General features: G+C 41.5%; 1 protein-coding gene across 3 annotated transcripts in view; it reads right to left on the bottom strand.

Moving 5' to 3' along the window:
• Nucleotides 1–16,008, bottom strand: part of UTRN (utrophin) — a 4,744,936-nt gene that overhangs the window by 3,379,588 nt on the left and 1,349,340 nt on the right. The window lies entirely within an intron of this gene.

Raw genomic sequence — 16,008 nt, forward strand, 5'->3', positions numbered from 1 at the left:
ATTCCTCTTCCAAAACATTATTTGTCATGTATTGCTCCCACAATTCCCATTTTATTCTACGTAGTTTGCTCCTACTCTTTCTAAAGATCTCACTTCCAGTTCTTTTATTCCTGTTACAATATTCACTACTTCTAATATGGTTGGTTTGGACACTGATTTCCATTTTATAGAAACTGCTTTTTTTGGCAGCTACCGGAATTAAACTCAGCAAGGCCTTACAATTCTAGGAAATGCAGATCCTACATTACATATAAAAAAAAAGTAATTTCCTTAGTTAGGCAATTTGATAACCCAGTATTTATAACAGAGTAGTCTGCAAGTAACTTTTAAAATCTGCCAACTCTTTACACTTCCAAAACAATACATTCCCAATTACCCCTTTCTTTCTCTTTACACCTCCAACATTTGCAAATTACCTAGGGAAAAATTCTTTAGAGTCTGTTTGGGGTATAAAAATAACCTAAACACTTCCAAGAAAGAAAATCATAAACTTTTCTAGACTTTGTTCCAAATTTGGGATCCGTACATATATCCTCCCATTGTTTCTTTGTAAATTGCTATACCATCTCTTTCTCAATCCTTTCTCAGCTCCCCTCACTGATTCCTATAGTTATCATACTTAGTTTTATATGCCTTACTAATTTGCTTTTTTTTTTTTTTTTTTTTTTTTTAACAGCAGCTTCTGTTCTAAATTCAACTAAAAACTCTACCAGTGCCCATCTTTCACTTAGGATCTCCCCCTATTCCTTTCTCTTTGCCTATACCCTGATATCAATCTTTGATAGGGAAGGCAGTCTCTAGCCTGCAGTCCAAATGCATTCTTGGCCTCTACTCATTACATTTCCTTTCCTTCCTAATTATTTGCTCCCAATACATTGCTTCCTTTGCCAGTTTTCTCCAATACATTCCAGCCCCCTTGGCTATTCTTTATACTCCTAATTGCAGTTATCCCTATTGGCAAAATCTCCTTTCTCCATTTTCATATTGGCTTAGTTCTTAAAATATTTTCTACTACTTTATGAATATAATATTCTTCATGGCTAGTGTTATTCTCATTAGGGATATGCATACAAGATCCAAGTCTTTACTTAATTCTTGAGTTTCCCCCTATTTCTTCATCATACCTTTCCACTTTGAATTATAGCTTTCTGCTTGTGCTATGTATAACAGTTTTAAATGTGTAGCTCTGAAATACGCCTTCAAATCAAGTAATCCCAAACCACCTTGCGCTATTTGAAGGATCAGCTTATCCTTCTTGACTCTTGCCCTCTTCCCTTCTAGATTAAAAAACCTTCAACTCTATTAACTGCTATCCACAACTTCTCCTCTGGTTGATAAAAGTATATCTGACCTGTGTATAACATTTTAAGACTAAAAACATTTTCACTGCTTGTACTACTGTTTCCCTTGTTTTTCTTTTGGCTTTTCCCGGTTAGGGGTCACCACAGTGGAACTCCGGCCTGCTAATGATTGGCAGTGGATTTTTATGGTGCCAAGGTGCCAGCCTGATGCCCAACCTTCAATGAAGGCATGCCCATTCACGCATGTCTTTCGAATGCCATGACCACGGGGAGGACATGCAGACCCCACACTGAAGGTGCTCCAGCCAAGAATCTAACGGGAGAACCTCTTGCTGTGAGGCGACAACGCTACCACTGCACCACCGCTTCTTATCTTTCACTGCTTGTACTATATCATCCATAAAACAGGGCTTCCAGTTTCTCAGCTTTCTGTACCATCAACTGTTTAGTCTCTTCCTATACATCATTAGCTGCCATAACAAAATCCTTTTAGCCCATACTCCTAAGTACTTCATATCATGTCCCCATAGATACGGGTTATTGCTGAACCAATTTGTTTGTGGGTACACAGTTTACAGTTATTCCTTTTGTTTTATCGTCATTAATTTTGTATCCAGAAAAGACTTAAAAACAGTCTTAGAATATTGCACAATACTTAAAGGTACTTTCTCTGGTTTTATCAGATACAAATCATCATTTGGAAAGAAAGCCAACTGTTTTGATTACAATACCAATTACATCCTTGAATTTCTGAGTCCCTGTGAATTTCTTTGCCAATGGTTCTAAATATAATGCATATAAAGGAAGAGATCATCCCTGCCTTTTTCCTCTGTTTAAACAGAACTTATCAGAGAGGACCCCCCCCTCCACTTCAATGTTTTCCTCAGATCTCACATATACCCTTTCTAATTAACCTTACTATTGTATAAGAGAATGTAAATACTTCAAATGTCCTACTGATAAAACCTCAGCTTACTGTATCAATTTTTTTTTCTTTCTGCATCAAGACCCAACAAAAACAAAATTTACTATCATGGTTTAGAATCAAAATAGGCCTATAAGAAAGTTGGCTCTGATAGGTTACCACCATCTTTAGGTAGTACAATTACCACAGCTTTCTTCCAGGATAATAGTGCTTCTCCTCCTTTTAAAATACTGTTCAAAAAAACCTTCCAGATCTTCATCACTTTCTTCGCTCCTAGCTTCCAAACTTCCACAGACTACAATCTATTCCTGGAGACTTTCCTGTAGATAGGTTATACATCACCATTTTTATCTCATCTCATATTATCCTAAGTGTTAATCTTGGCATATTTAATTCTCACATAAATATTTCTATTTGTACTTTTCCTTGATTTCCGTATTTCTCTGCTTTATGCAGATTTTCATGAAATTTCCAAAATATTTCCAATATCTTTCAATGATCTCTAGTTATTTTACTTGTTATAGGCTCCCTACGCATAGCAACAACCAGTTCTACTTTATGTTGCCTGAATTATTGTCCTAAATGCTTTTGTGCTCTGGAGTTATCAAAATACAGTTGCTTAAGAATAATCCTTCTAAACACATGCATATTATCCAGGTAGGCCCTTACTTTCTCTTTAGCACTATGCAGTTGTGCCTCTTCTTGTTCTGAGATATTCCCCTTATTCTGCAATACTTTAACCTTTGTCAGTCCCTCCAAATAATTCTTGTTACTTCTTAATCACCATTCTTTTACTTCTTCCCAATTTTTAAACTCCACTTTCATTCTATCCCACTCTCTAGCAATTCTGTCTGAAGATATTTCTATCTTCCCTAATAACTCCTGACAAAATTTTACTACCCATTCCTTAAATTCCACTCCTAATAGATGGGGAAGCCCCAGTGCCTCAATTTTATTTCATTACCCTGCATTTGTATTTTAATTACTAATGGCATGTGATCTGAAATAGTTATTGGATGCATATCAAAACTTTTAATTACATGCACATGTTCCTCAGAAATATAATTTCTGTCTAGCCTAGCTCAGTTTTTGTACCTTAGAGAATATATAAATCCTCTCTGAGCTCCTACTACTGAATTTACATCTTCCATAACAAATATGTTCATACATTTCTTAAAAAAAATCTACCCTCTTTTGTTATATTTTTCCCTTCTAGGCATCCAGATATATCCTCACTTTAGTAAATCAAATTCCAGTCCCCAACTAGTAGTAGTATCTACTGAAAGCTGCTTAGTTCTGCCAGAATTTTCTTAAGGTCCACTGCTGTAGTTTTAGCTGGAATATAAATATATGCTATGTAATCCTCCACCCTTGTCAGTAGCCCTTTAGTACTACAAGCCTACCATTATCTTTTTTTGCTATTCTATTACTACTGGGGCTTATCTAGTAATAAGTAGGACTACTCCCCTTTCCTTTGTGAATAATCATCCTGAAATACTTTATCAAATTCTCATGCTCATTTCTTTCCACATGCATCTCCTGTAGCATAGCTATTTGCACTCTGCACTTCTTAATATAGTTCACTACTTTTTCCTGTATATACCTATAAGAGTATTCATGTTCAGAGATGATATGGAAAGTGTTGCCATTATAAGTTATTTTGACCTGTTATATGTAACAGTTTTTTTAAATGTCTAGTTTCAGCTTGTGTGTTACATGTATACACTGTTTGGGAAGGTTGATCTTTTATACAGTTCTTTACTGTCATATCCATTTCAGCATAGGTCATATAAGACTTTTTGTTTTAATGAAAATCCTAAAAACAGAAACCCCCCATAACCTATTAATAAAAACACACAAAGCTATCTATGTTTTCAAATAATGAACTGCAAAACTCCTAAAAGGAACAACTGTCCCAGACAGCTACATTCACAGCCATTAACTGATCTATAATTAATGTTGTCCATGATGGTATATTGCCTGTGATTCTACTTACACTAACTGCTGCCAGTTTTTATCTTATCGTTATTCCTCTCCCAGATGTAGAAAACAACAAATGCTTTCAGATATCTTATAGCTATTGAAAGAAAAAAGTATTCTGTTTTTATTGCCAATGTATCAACTTGTCTCCACAGAAACATGAGATCGACACATGCAGTAACCTTTAGTCACAAGCTTCCCATGTTGCACTGAGAACATGTATTAAAGGGAAACTTTTCCTTACATTAAGTAAGCTCTTATTAACTTGCTTCCTCTTAAAACCTATTGTTAAGATCAAGACGAGGGCCTTGATCCAGTTATTCCCCTATGAAAGGTAAGAAAAAGCACATCATTTTTACTTGCGTCATGATCTGTATTATCTTACAACCCATAGCTCACCACAGCAACCCAAGATTATAGCCTATTATCTTAAACATGCTTCCATCCAAGCTTTCTTCTCTTTTTACACTGCAGTGCCTACATTTCAAAAATCTAGAGAGAGAAAAGGTGCATCTGTTTAGTATCCTTAACAGAAAAATAAATGAAAATGCTTTACTATACAACATGAAGTACATCATGTTTTACAAACATACTGTTATGAACAAGAAAGTTACCTTCCTACTTTCTCTTCCCCCTCTCCTTAACCTTCTAAACATTAATGACATGAAGTAGGTCATATGCTTCTGAGTCCCCTGCCAGTTTAACAAAATTCAAAAAAGTTCAATATTTCTTATTCAGCCATATTTCACAATTGACGTATGCTTTGTAATCCCACTTCAGAGTTGCTGGTTTTCTTCCTGTTGATCTCCTTCTCCCAACTCCAGTCTCTGGTTCATTTCCAATGTAGTCCTGGTTCTTCTAGTCAATGCTTGTGCTTCTCCTTCCAGAAGCATTTTCCTTTGGAACATTGGAAAAAGGTTTCATTGACAAAGTCTCTCGAGTTTTACTATCAAAAGCAGCAGAGTCCCCTTCTGTTTGGTAACTTGCTTTTTTAACAGACTTTTGTATTTCCTCTTTAGTATTTTGTGCATCAAAACATGACTTTGCTCCTCCAGGAAACAAATATTTCATGATAGCTGGGTACAGCAGCTTGAATCTCACACCTGCAGCTTGGCATTCCCTGACTGCTGGAATAAACACTCTTCTGCCTGGTATACAGTCAGTAACCATTTTCCATAAATACTCTACTGTCTCCACCTTTTAGCACTTTGTCCTTCTGCCACAAAATCCACTCTTTCTGCTAGTAAAATTGCATCTTTACTATTAGAGGTCTTGGTTGCTTTGTCATGGCCAGGGTTGGAGCATACACACAATGTGCCCTTTCAATTAACCACCCTTGTTGTGGAATACCAGTCCAGTTGCTTATTTTTTTGCTTTTAGAACATGAATACAGTCTGCTTCTTCCAGTTTTTTACTCATAACTGTTGATCTTAGACATGCTTGGCTTGTCTATCACTTAAATGTGATCTAAGGAGATGTATGAAAATACTCTTGGATCCAGTTTCCATTCATGACTGCTAGTCATGGACATGGTAAACAGGTCTGCCACCCAACTGTTGTCTTTGGAGAACTAAGAAGCTTGGAAGAAAATGCTTGGGTGGGAAGTTATTTTCCATCTATATCATCATCTCCAGTCCAGGCAATTAGTATGAATGGGTATCCCCTTTTTTATGGACCAAATAATGGAAGTACTTGGCAATAATCCACAACTGGCTGTGGGTAATGTTGGATTTACCCACTGTGTGACTGAAAGAAAGCAAACTAAGTAAATAGTACAGTTTTGTACCTACCATAAATGTAGATGTCCGATAGATATGCAACTGCAGTCATAACATATGGGTTGTCCTGCCTCAGGCAGCCCTCGGTCGGCCGGATTCCAAAGTCTGGGTCCGACGTCGGCTGATGTCGCATTTCTCTCCGACGTCAGAGTGGCTGGAGTACATAAGCATCAGCCGATGCCATTTTCTTCAGTGTTTCTTGCTCCAGATGCCAGGTGCCCTCCAAGGAAGGCTGAAATCAAATTGGAAGACAAAAACAGGATTCCAGACAAGTAAATGAGCAATAAACAGATACACCATAACAGATATCCCCAGCTAAGAGAAACAGGGATAGGAGTGGACCCTAGGCATAGAGGGGTATGGAGGGAGGGAATGACTGCAGTTGCATATCTATCGGACATCTACATTTATGGTAGGTACAAAACTGTACTATGTCCTTCAAAAATGCAACTGCAGTCACAACATATGGGTAGAATACCATAGCTTAGCTGGGGAAGAAGGAATGCTCTAGGAAAAAGATGGTGTGGCAATCAAACCCTGCAGGACTGCCGAAGCAAAGCCTGCTCTGGATCTGGAGTATAGAGGGAGATTGTAGTGTTTGGAGAATGTATGCACGGAGCTCCATGTAGCAGCTTCTAGAATGTCCTTAGTAGGCACCCCTCTTAAGAATGCTGTAGAGGTGGCTGTAGCTCTGGTGGAATGTGGTCTGACATTGGCTGGAACAGTCTTTCCATGAAATGAATAACAGAATCTGATGCAATGTCCAATCCATTTTGAAATAGTCTGTTTTGAAATTGCTTTTCCTTGGACTGCAGGGGCGTAAGTCACAAAAAGTTGGTCAGACTTTCTACTGATCTTGGTTCTGTCCAGGTAGTATCGAAGCTGTCTGTGAATGTCCAAGGTATGTAACAGTCTTTCCCCCTTATTCACAGGATTGAGGAAGAAAGCAGGCAGATGAATAGCTTGATTTAAAGAAACCCTAGATACCACCTTTGGCATAAAAGTAGGGTTGGTCCTTAATGAAACCCTGTCTCTGTGGAAAATTATGAACGGTGGTATAGCAATTAGGGCCTGTAGTTCCGAAACCCTTCTTGCTGAGGTAATTGCCAACAGGAAAGCTGTCTTCCATGAGAGAAATTGCAAGTCAACTGAAGCTGCTGGCTCAAATGGAGGTAGAGTCAGTTTTTCTAGGACAAAATTGAGGTCCCAGACTGGCACTGGAGCCTTTCTTGGTGGTTTAATGTTCTTGATTCCCCTGAGGAATTCCCTTAGCAAAGGATGTGAATAGACAGGCGGATCAGTGTTATATCTAGCTGAAATAGCTGATGCATGTATCTTTATGGAAGAATATGAGAGTCCATTCTTTAGCATATCTGCCAAATATTCCAGGATGAGTGGGATGTTCAATAATGATGCATCATGTCCCTTGCTGGTATTCCAAATGCTGAATCTCTTCCATTTTGCTAAGTAAACCTTTCTGGTGGATGGTCTTCGAGCCTCTGATAGTATCCGCTGAACTTCCTTGGAGAGAGATAGGTTGAGATTATTCATGGGATCTCCCAGGCTGTTAGCTGCAGTGTCTGAAGGTTTGGATGCACAGTTTTGAAGTTGTGTTGAGTCAAAAGTAGAGGCCAATGGGGAAGGGCCCACTTCTTGGTGTGACATATGCTCCGTAGTAGTGGATACCAGTGTTGTCTTGGCCAGTCCGGAGCTATTAGAATCCCCTTGGGTCTCTCTGCTTTGATCTTTAGTAATACTGAGGTCATCAGTGGCAGAGGTGGGAATGCATAGATTTTTAGGGAGTTCCAGTTGAATGAGAGAGCATCTATTTTCCAAGCTTGTGGATGGTATGTCCTTGAGCAGAATTATTTGTAGATGATGGTTGAGGTGAGAGGCAAATAGGTCTACTTCTGGCCTGCCCCATGTCGAAGTGAGCTGTGTGAAGATCTTCGGATGTAACCTCCACTGTGGATCTGTGAAATTCCTGCTTAGGCTGTCCGCCAGCACATTGTCTTTGCCTGGAACAAACTGGGATTGTAACTGAATGTTTAGGCTCAGTGATTTTTCCCAAAGATGCATTGTCAGTCTGCAAAGGGGGTAAGAATGGGTGCCCCCTTGCTTGTTTATATACCACATCACAGTGGTGTTGTCTGTCCGTATCAGTAAATGGCCTTGCTGAAGTTGGTGTTGAAAGGCCTCGATGGCATGCATTACTGCCAGCATTTCCTTTTGGTTTATGTGCAGATGTGTTTCCTTTGGAGACCACTGTCCTTGTATACACCTGCCTTCCATGTGCACCCCCCATCCAAGGTCTGAGGCGTCTGTGGTTATGGTCTGTGTTATCTGTGGTTTTCTGAATGACATACCTGTGTTTGCCTGGCTTACCGAGGCCCACCATAGGAATTCCTTTTGTAGGCATGGAATGAGCAGTATGGTTGTCTCTAAGTTGTTGCTGTGCTGAGACCATAGGCTTTTTAGGTACCATTGAAGCTTTCTCATGTGTAGTCTTGCTAATGGAACCAGGAGAATGCAGGATGCCATGTAACTCAGGGCCTGTAGGAATCTCCTTGCAGTCATCTGGGTAAGTTTTGCCAAACCTTTGAAATAAGGAGTTAACTTCTCTTGCTTGTCTTCTGTTAGGTAAGCCATTTGAGAGGCTGTGTCTAATTTGGCTCCTAAGAAGATTATTTGCTGGGATGGCTGAAGTCTTGACTTTTGGAAGTTGACTGCGTATCCCAGAGCTTGAAGTAATCGTATGACATAGTCCAAGTTTTTTGTCAACATCAATTTGTCATCCGCTTGTATGAGGCAGTCGTCCAGGTACGGGTAAATTTGGATCCCCTGGAGCCTGTAATGAGCAATTACTGAAGCCAGGCATTTTGTGAATACTCTGGGTGCAGTAGATAAGCCAAATGGCAATGCTGAGAATTGATAATGCTCTAGCCCTGCAAGAAATCTGAGGTATCTTCTGCAGCTCTGTCTGATAGGGACATGCAGGTATGCCTCCTTGAGGTCCAGAGTAATCAGCCAAGACCCCTTGCCCAGCATGGGAAGGAGTTGCTGTAGAGTCAGCATTTTGAACTTTGGTACTATGAGAAAGGTGTTTAATGCGGACAAATCCAGTATTGGTCTCCACTGAGATTCTTTTCTTGGAACAAGGAACAGTCTTGAGTAAAACCCCTGGCCTTGTTCTTGTTGTGGAACTCTTTCTATTGCTTTCATCCGAGTCAGCAGAGAGATTTGCTTGATAGCCTCTGCCCTCTGGTTTTGTGGTAGGTTTGGCATGCCTTGTTTTCTTGGTAAGGTATGAAAGTGGAACCTGTACCCTCGGTCTATAATGTCCAAAATCCATTTGTCCTTTGTCAGTCTGTGCCAATTGTCTGCAAACAGAGATAATTTCCCACCCAAGGGAGCTTCTATTTGTTCCCTGGTAGGCGGAAGTAGAGGAAAGTCATTGAGATTGTGGTTGTGGGGCAGGTGAAACCCCTGTGTCACTTCTTTGGTTTGCTGGTGGCCATTGTCGTCCCCTGTAAGGACCTCTGTATTGTCCTCTTCCTCGGCCACGTCTGTTTTTACCCCTTTGAAACTTTTCAGGATTAGGAAAGGACCAGTTTTTTGAAGGCCAATTCCTACTGAATCTGGGGGGTTGAACCTGGAGGAAATCTTTCACCGTCTGAACTGATTTTGCTTTTTTCTCGATGGACTTTAACACATCCTTAGCATTAGCACCAAAAAGCTTGTTCTTTTCCAAAGGTGCAGCCAGAAGTTTTGCCTTTACATGATCTGGTAGAGGTTGATCTTTTAACCATGCATGTCTACGAATGACTGCCCCTGTCATAGCTGCCCTACATGAAGCTTCCAGTGCATCATATCCACACTGCAGGAAGTGATTGCTTACTTGCTGAGAGTTATGTACAGCTTCCTGCAAAGATTTCCTGTCTAAAGGATCAGGAGAGGCCAATGTTTTCTGTAAATCTTCTAACAGGAAATCCTGATATTGTAACATATGAAAAAGGCAATTCAAAGCTCTCATAGATAAAGTAGTGGAGGTGTAAACCTTTTACCCAATCTCTAATGACCTAGCTTCCTGTTGGAGGGCAAAGGATTTTTAGAGGTGGAAGCTGAAACACCTTTAGGTCCCTGGGAAATAGTTTCCAAATCAGCAGTATGGGCCCTGAATAAATGGGAATGTGTTTCAGGGACCCTGTAATACCGGTCTGGCTTGGCTGGAGCAGGAGGGAGAGAGTCAGGGGTAACACTAGAGTCAGAATATAAATCATCCAAAACATCAAGCACAGGAGGAATAGCTAAGGGCCTGTGTTGGGGCTTTTTAAGGAAAGTCCGAAGGCGCTTTCTGGAATCAGAATATTCCTGGCCTTGCCACTTGAAATGTTCCCTCATGGTATGCAGAACTTCCCCAAAAGAAATATCCTCAGGAGGGGAGGCCGAGGGGATGGAATCCTCTGCATCAGAGTCCTCATAGGTCTGGAAGAGCTCTTCCTGGCCATCAGAGTGGACAGAGTCCTCAGAATCTTCATCTGAAGAAATTGGGTCAGAGGGTTCAACCCGGGGCCTTTTATCAGAAGGAGGCTGGGATCCTCTCTCAGGATGGGCCTGTGAACCTCTAATCATAGCAATTAAGTCAGCAGCCATAGTCATAATTTGTGTCTCTGGAGTAGGCTGAGGTAAGGCTTTAGCAGAAAGATGCTTGGTCTTGCTGGCCGCCTTAGCCCTAGTGTAGGCCTTAATAGACATGGCCATAGGATGCCTGGCAGCTCCACGTGCAGGAGTGACCTTATCTACAGCAATGGTCTCCGGCATTTCCTCGGTTTCGGTATCTGGAGGAAAATCAATAACTGGCGTCTGAGTGATATCCGGAATCGGGGTCGTCGGTAATGCGGTGTCTTCGGTTCGGAGTGGTGGAAAAACCGTCTCAGGGGGAACCGGAGCACTCGAGGTACGTTTTGGCGTGGAGTCAGTGGTAGATGCGGGCCGAGGATGTCGGTCCCGGTCTTTTCGTTTCTTGGGAGTTTGCGATGTCGGAAGCTTCGACGGCATTGTATAGGCAAATTTTTCGCAGAAAAAATCTTCAGCGAACTCCGCCCGGTGCCTGAGAGTGCGCTTGTTGAAGCGAGCACAGGCTACACAGGCCGAGACGTCGTGGTCTGGGCCAAGGCAAGGAAGACAGTAAGAGTGGAAATCCTTATGAGGTATTTGTTTACCACAAGAAAGACAATTGTTAACTTTTTCAGTAATTTCTGACATCGGCTGAGGCAAGAAAAGGTCCCCAACGGGGTACTTAGCTTTTTTGATGACTTCGGAATCGAAGAATACAGGAGCTGACCGACCAGCACTTGCGAACTGCTTCTGCTTCGGGCACCACGCGGCCTGAGAGTGCGCTTGTTGAAGCGAGCACAGGCTACACAGGCCGAGACGTCGTGGTCTGGGCCAAGGCAAGGAAGACAGTAAGAGTGGAAATCCTTATGAGGTATTTGTTTACCACAAGAAAGACAATTGTTAACTTTTTCAGTAATTTCTGACATCGGCTGAGGCAAGAAAAGGTCCCCAACGGGGTACTTAGCTTTTTTGATGACTTCGGAATCGAAGAATACAGGAGCTGACCAACCAGCACTTGCGAACTGCTTCTGCTTCGGGCACCGCGCGGCAAGAAAGACTGAAGAAAATGGCGTCGGCTGATGCTTATGTACTCCAGCCGCTCTGACGTCGGAGAGAAATGCGACATCAGCCGACGTCGGACCCAGACTTTGGAATCCGGCCGACCGAGGGCTGCCTGAGGCAGGACAACCCATATGTTATGACTGCAGCTGCATTCTTGAAGGACATCCAGCACTACTCACAGCCAGTCATGGGTTATTGGCATTATCCAATGACATTTAAGACTTTTTTTTTTTACCTTTTCTAAATAATACAATTGCATGAACAAACTTTAGTGTCCCTCTCTGGCTTCTCCACTGAGGAGACAACACAAGCTACACACATTCAGACGGTAGCAGCACTTAAAAGAGACTTTGTAAACTAAGAAAAAACAGCAGTTATGACCATCAGCTCATTAGCTACAATGGCACTCATTTTCAGTGGGGTTTCAAGCTTATTTACATGAGCAATGGTGGGCTTGCAAAAGGCATGCTGACTGGTTTATCCAATCAGACAGCACATTTTAGAACATTAGGTACAATTGCCTGTAATCACTTGAGTCTAAATGCAGAACTGTCCCTAACACAAAGACAAGAAGCACTGTGCCTTAACCACAGGTGCACCCAAAACGTCCTACACCTTCATATTCTGGGTCCAAAGCATTCGGAATGAGGGCACAAGTGCTTTCTGGGGTCACAAAGGGCATTCCCTGGTTGCTTACCACTTTAACAGATGAGTTCTTTCTGGACAGAAGGAATCAGGAGTAGCAGTAGCACCCTTGCTGATTGGATGAAGGCAATGTTACTACAGGTTTCTGAAGAACCACTGAAGTTTCCTCATGTTCAGCTTAGGCAGGGGTTCTATCTGTACAGAAGTTGACAAATAATGTAAACTAAGGCTTTCAGGAACATCCAAGTGATGCAGCCAAATTCAGTTATGTACCACGACTGTAACTTCAAGTGCATAGTTCTACTGTAGACAGGACAGCTTACTCAGTTGTGTAGCCACCTTTGATGAAGATACCCACGTCCCTCATTTCAGATTTCACTTGGGTAGATTTAGGAAGACTGTAGGTTGATTAGGCAGTGCAATGCATTATTTCGCACCTTCTTCACTTCTCACCATAGGAAACTTGAATCAGACACACATCCAGTTATGGGAACACATGGATACCCTGGGTTCTGAAATGGGCAAACAAGGTCAAGCAGCTATTAATGGGCACAGAAGGGACAAAAAAGGGCAGAGAGGTGAACTGAAAATGCTCCTGAATGGCCATGAATCTAGAAACTGCTCTGTTCACGCACACTTCATGGGAATCATTAGCACTTTCATTATCATTAGTACCAATCTATAAGCCCCTCTCCTACATGTTTTGAGCTCAAGTCTCTCCTTTACTCTCAAGCACAGTGTTAGGGTAACCAAAAAAGGTCATCACTAAGGTAGTCATGGAAACTTTACTTCCCTACATCACACCTTACCTTCACTTGCCTCCAAGTCAGGACAGCAACTTTATTCCAATGGCATGAGGGTCTGATTTCAACTCCCCAACCCCATCTTACCCCACACCATGACCCCCTCGAATGAAACCCACCAACATTTACAGACAGACCTTACTTGATTTCTGGGTTAAAGAAGAACTTTAGAGCTGCTGACTGATTCTGTGAACCTTCCAGCCTGTTGAATTAATAAAATCAAGGATACCCCACCATTATGACAGATATCTGATGCCACCAGCCATTGTGTCAAAAAAAAGCATGAACAAGACAAGAACACTCAAATGAAACATAGTACTTAAGGATATAAGGATGCAAGCTGATACAGCCAAAAGATAATTTTCTTTTTTTTTTCAGGCCAGCGTCCTTGCAGCCCTGAATACTGCATGCATTGTCAGCCTTTGCTGTATATCCCAGTTTACCTTTTTACACGCAGTGGATGCCAGTGAATCTCAGATGTCTATGACAAGGGATATCACTGACACATTCATGCACAGAGGTGGATAGTCTACGAGTTGTACATCAATCAGCAGCTTTGGGTCCCTAGGCAGCTAACCCCAGAAGCCACTTCTTTCCCAGTGTCACCATTACTAATCACAAGGCGCCTGTGGGAGTTCTATACAGCCTTTAACTCTACTTCCATGGCAGCATTAGCAAGCATAGTGCACTCTCAATGCAAGCTCCACAGGCATCACATGCACTATTTGGTGGGTGCCTGTTCCCTATAAGGTGCTGCTGGTCATGGGGACCTACATCTGACAAGTGTGCAAAGTTTGCAGCAGTCAGGACAGCCACTCAAATCCATCCTCCCAGTTTGGCTTCTCCAGCCAAGCCACTACTTGAACTGTCCGAGACATAATCAGGGTTTTATGCACCTGTGCTATGAAGCCAACACCATCTGTGCTGCTTTGTGGATGCATAAATAAGCATTCCTTATGTCCAAGGTAACCAAACAGCCCCCTTCAGATCATCAGAAGAGAATTCTGAACTTGGCCACCTTCTAGAATTTGTTCAGTCTTAAAAGCTTGGATGGGTCTTCAAAGATCATTACTTTTTGTTTCTAGGAAGTCTGGACTAAAACCATTTTTCTATCCTTCTGTTGGGACATTCTCTACTGTCCTGCTTCTCAATAACTGGACAAGGACAGGTTTTGCTACAGCCACCATATCTGAGGAGTGGTGTATGGGAGGCATCCCCATGAAAGGACGAAAGGCTTTGTGTTCTGCTTTATAGCATGAAAAACTCATTCTGTATCACCTGTCTATTGTTATGAGAATCAGGTTATCACTGAAAGTGGAGGCCTCCCTTCAAGGAAAAGTATAGTTGACCTAGAAGGACCAGGAGGAGGGGATTTGTGGGTGCACTGGAAAGTACATTTATCATGGGAGGTAGGGGTAGGGTTACCACCTGTCCCACTTTGCAAGGGACAGTCCCTCTTTGGGGAGTTGTGTCCTGCAAATAATTGTAAAAATGGCAAATGTCCTGAGATTTTAGGATAAAATTATTTCCTACATTATATTTAATAGTTGCAAAAACACTTATTCTGTATCTGAAACACTTAAATATTATAAGAAACAGAATACGCAACTAAAATACTACAATACTAAGCTTTAGTTAGGCAAAAAAGTGAAGTTCTGTACTTTGTACTTGCCGTGGGTATCTTTTGGCCTGCAAAATCTGACGTTTGCACCAAAAAATGTCCCACTTTGGGCATTTGAAAAGGTGGCAACCCTAGGTAGGGGGTTTTACTTTCTTTGCCCCTACCTTGCTGCCTACACCTGGCTCTACCACCTTTCCAAACCTGCCACATTTCAAAGACCTTCTTTCATTTAAACTGATCATTTTTAGATTTTCTGTTTAAAAGACATTGTTTTTTGAAGTAATTCCTATTATACTTGAATACTGCAGGGTGACATCAGCTCTGTAACAGATCTAACCATTTCCCTTTTTTTTCCTTTTTATTTCATAGGAAGTGGGTTCCAAACAACATTTTTGTCTACCAGCTATCACTTGACAAATTCTAGCATTAACTGAAAACTAAGCAAAGCATGCTTACTACTGTTTTTTCCCCTTTCTTCACAAGGATATTTTGGAATCCATCCTGGCTTACCTAGTGAGCCTCAGCTTGTTTAGCTATACCCCCCCCCCCACACTGCTTATCTTAGTTCAACCTAGTCCTTTGCTGCCTGCAGCCTCATGACATCACTTCCATCTCTCCACCCTTTTCCTTTTCACTTCCCATATGCCCTAATTATCCCCCAATCATTAGCCTCATTCTTTGCAGTCTCACTTTCTTTTATTTTTCCTCATTTGCATCTTCCTCTAACCACAGGCCATAGTCCTAAGTACCCAGTTCTGACCCATTTCCATACATTGTTCATTCCCTCAGCTTGCCTCCAGAGCCTCAACTCATCTTTCACCCTCTTCCCCCAACCTGTTTCAAAATCCATTACCATTGTTTTTGTACACTTACCTTCCTGCTTACCACACAGTAGGATGAAGAATACTGAAACAGAACAGCCACCTGGACAACACTGACGTGCACATGATCAATTACTGTTTCACATTGGTTAAATTGTACTCTACTTGCAGTGCACACAACACATCTGAATCACCAAAACAGCTGCAGACAGAAATAATAGTCAGATGGCACAGGAATTTAGACCAATGATTATTTAGAACTAGCTCTTTTGGAAGACAGGAGACCATTCCAGACACCTGTCTTGCAATGGCAAATAAAACACCTCAAATAGATATAATACATGCAAGAAGAGTGTGTTTTAAAGGGAAGCCAAATCATAGACTTACAAAAATGTATGCCGTGTCAAAAAATATTTCACACTATTCCACTCTACCAGTCTATTAAAATACAACTG

This window comes from Protopterus annectens, chromosome 1.part0 (assembly GCF_019279795.1).
Source record: "Protopterus annectens isolate FY-2018-M chromosome 1.part0, PAN1.0, whole genome shotgun sequence".
Taxonomy (NCBI): Eukaryota; Metazoa; Chordata; order Ceratodontiformes; family Protopteridae; genus Protopterus; species Protopterus annectens.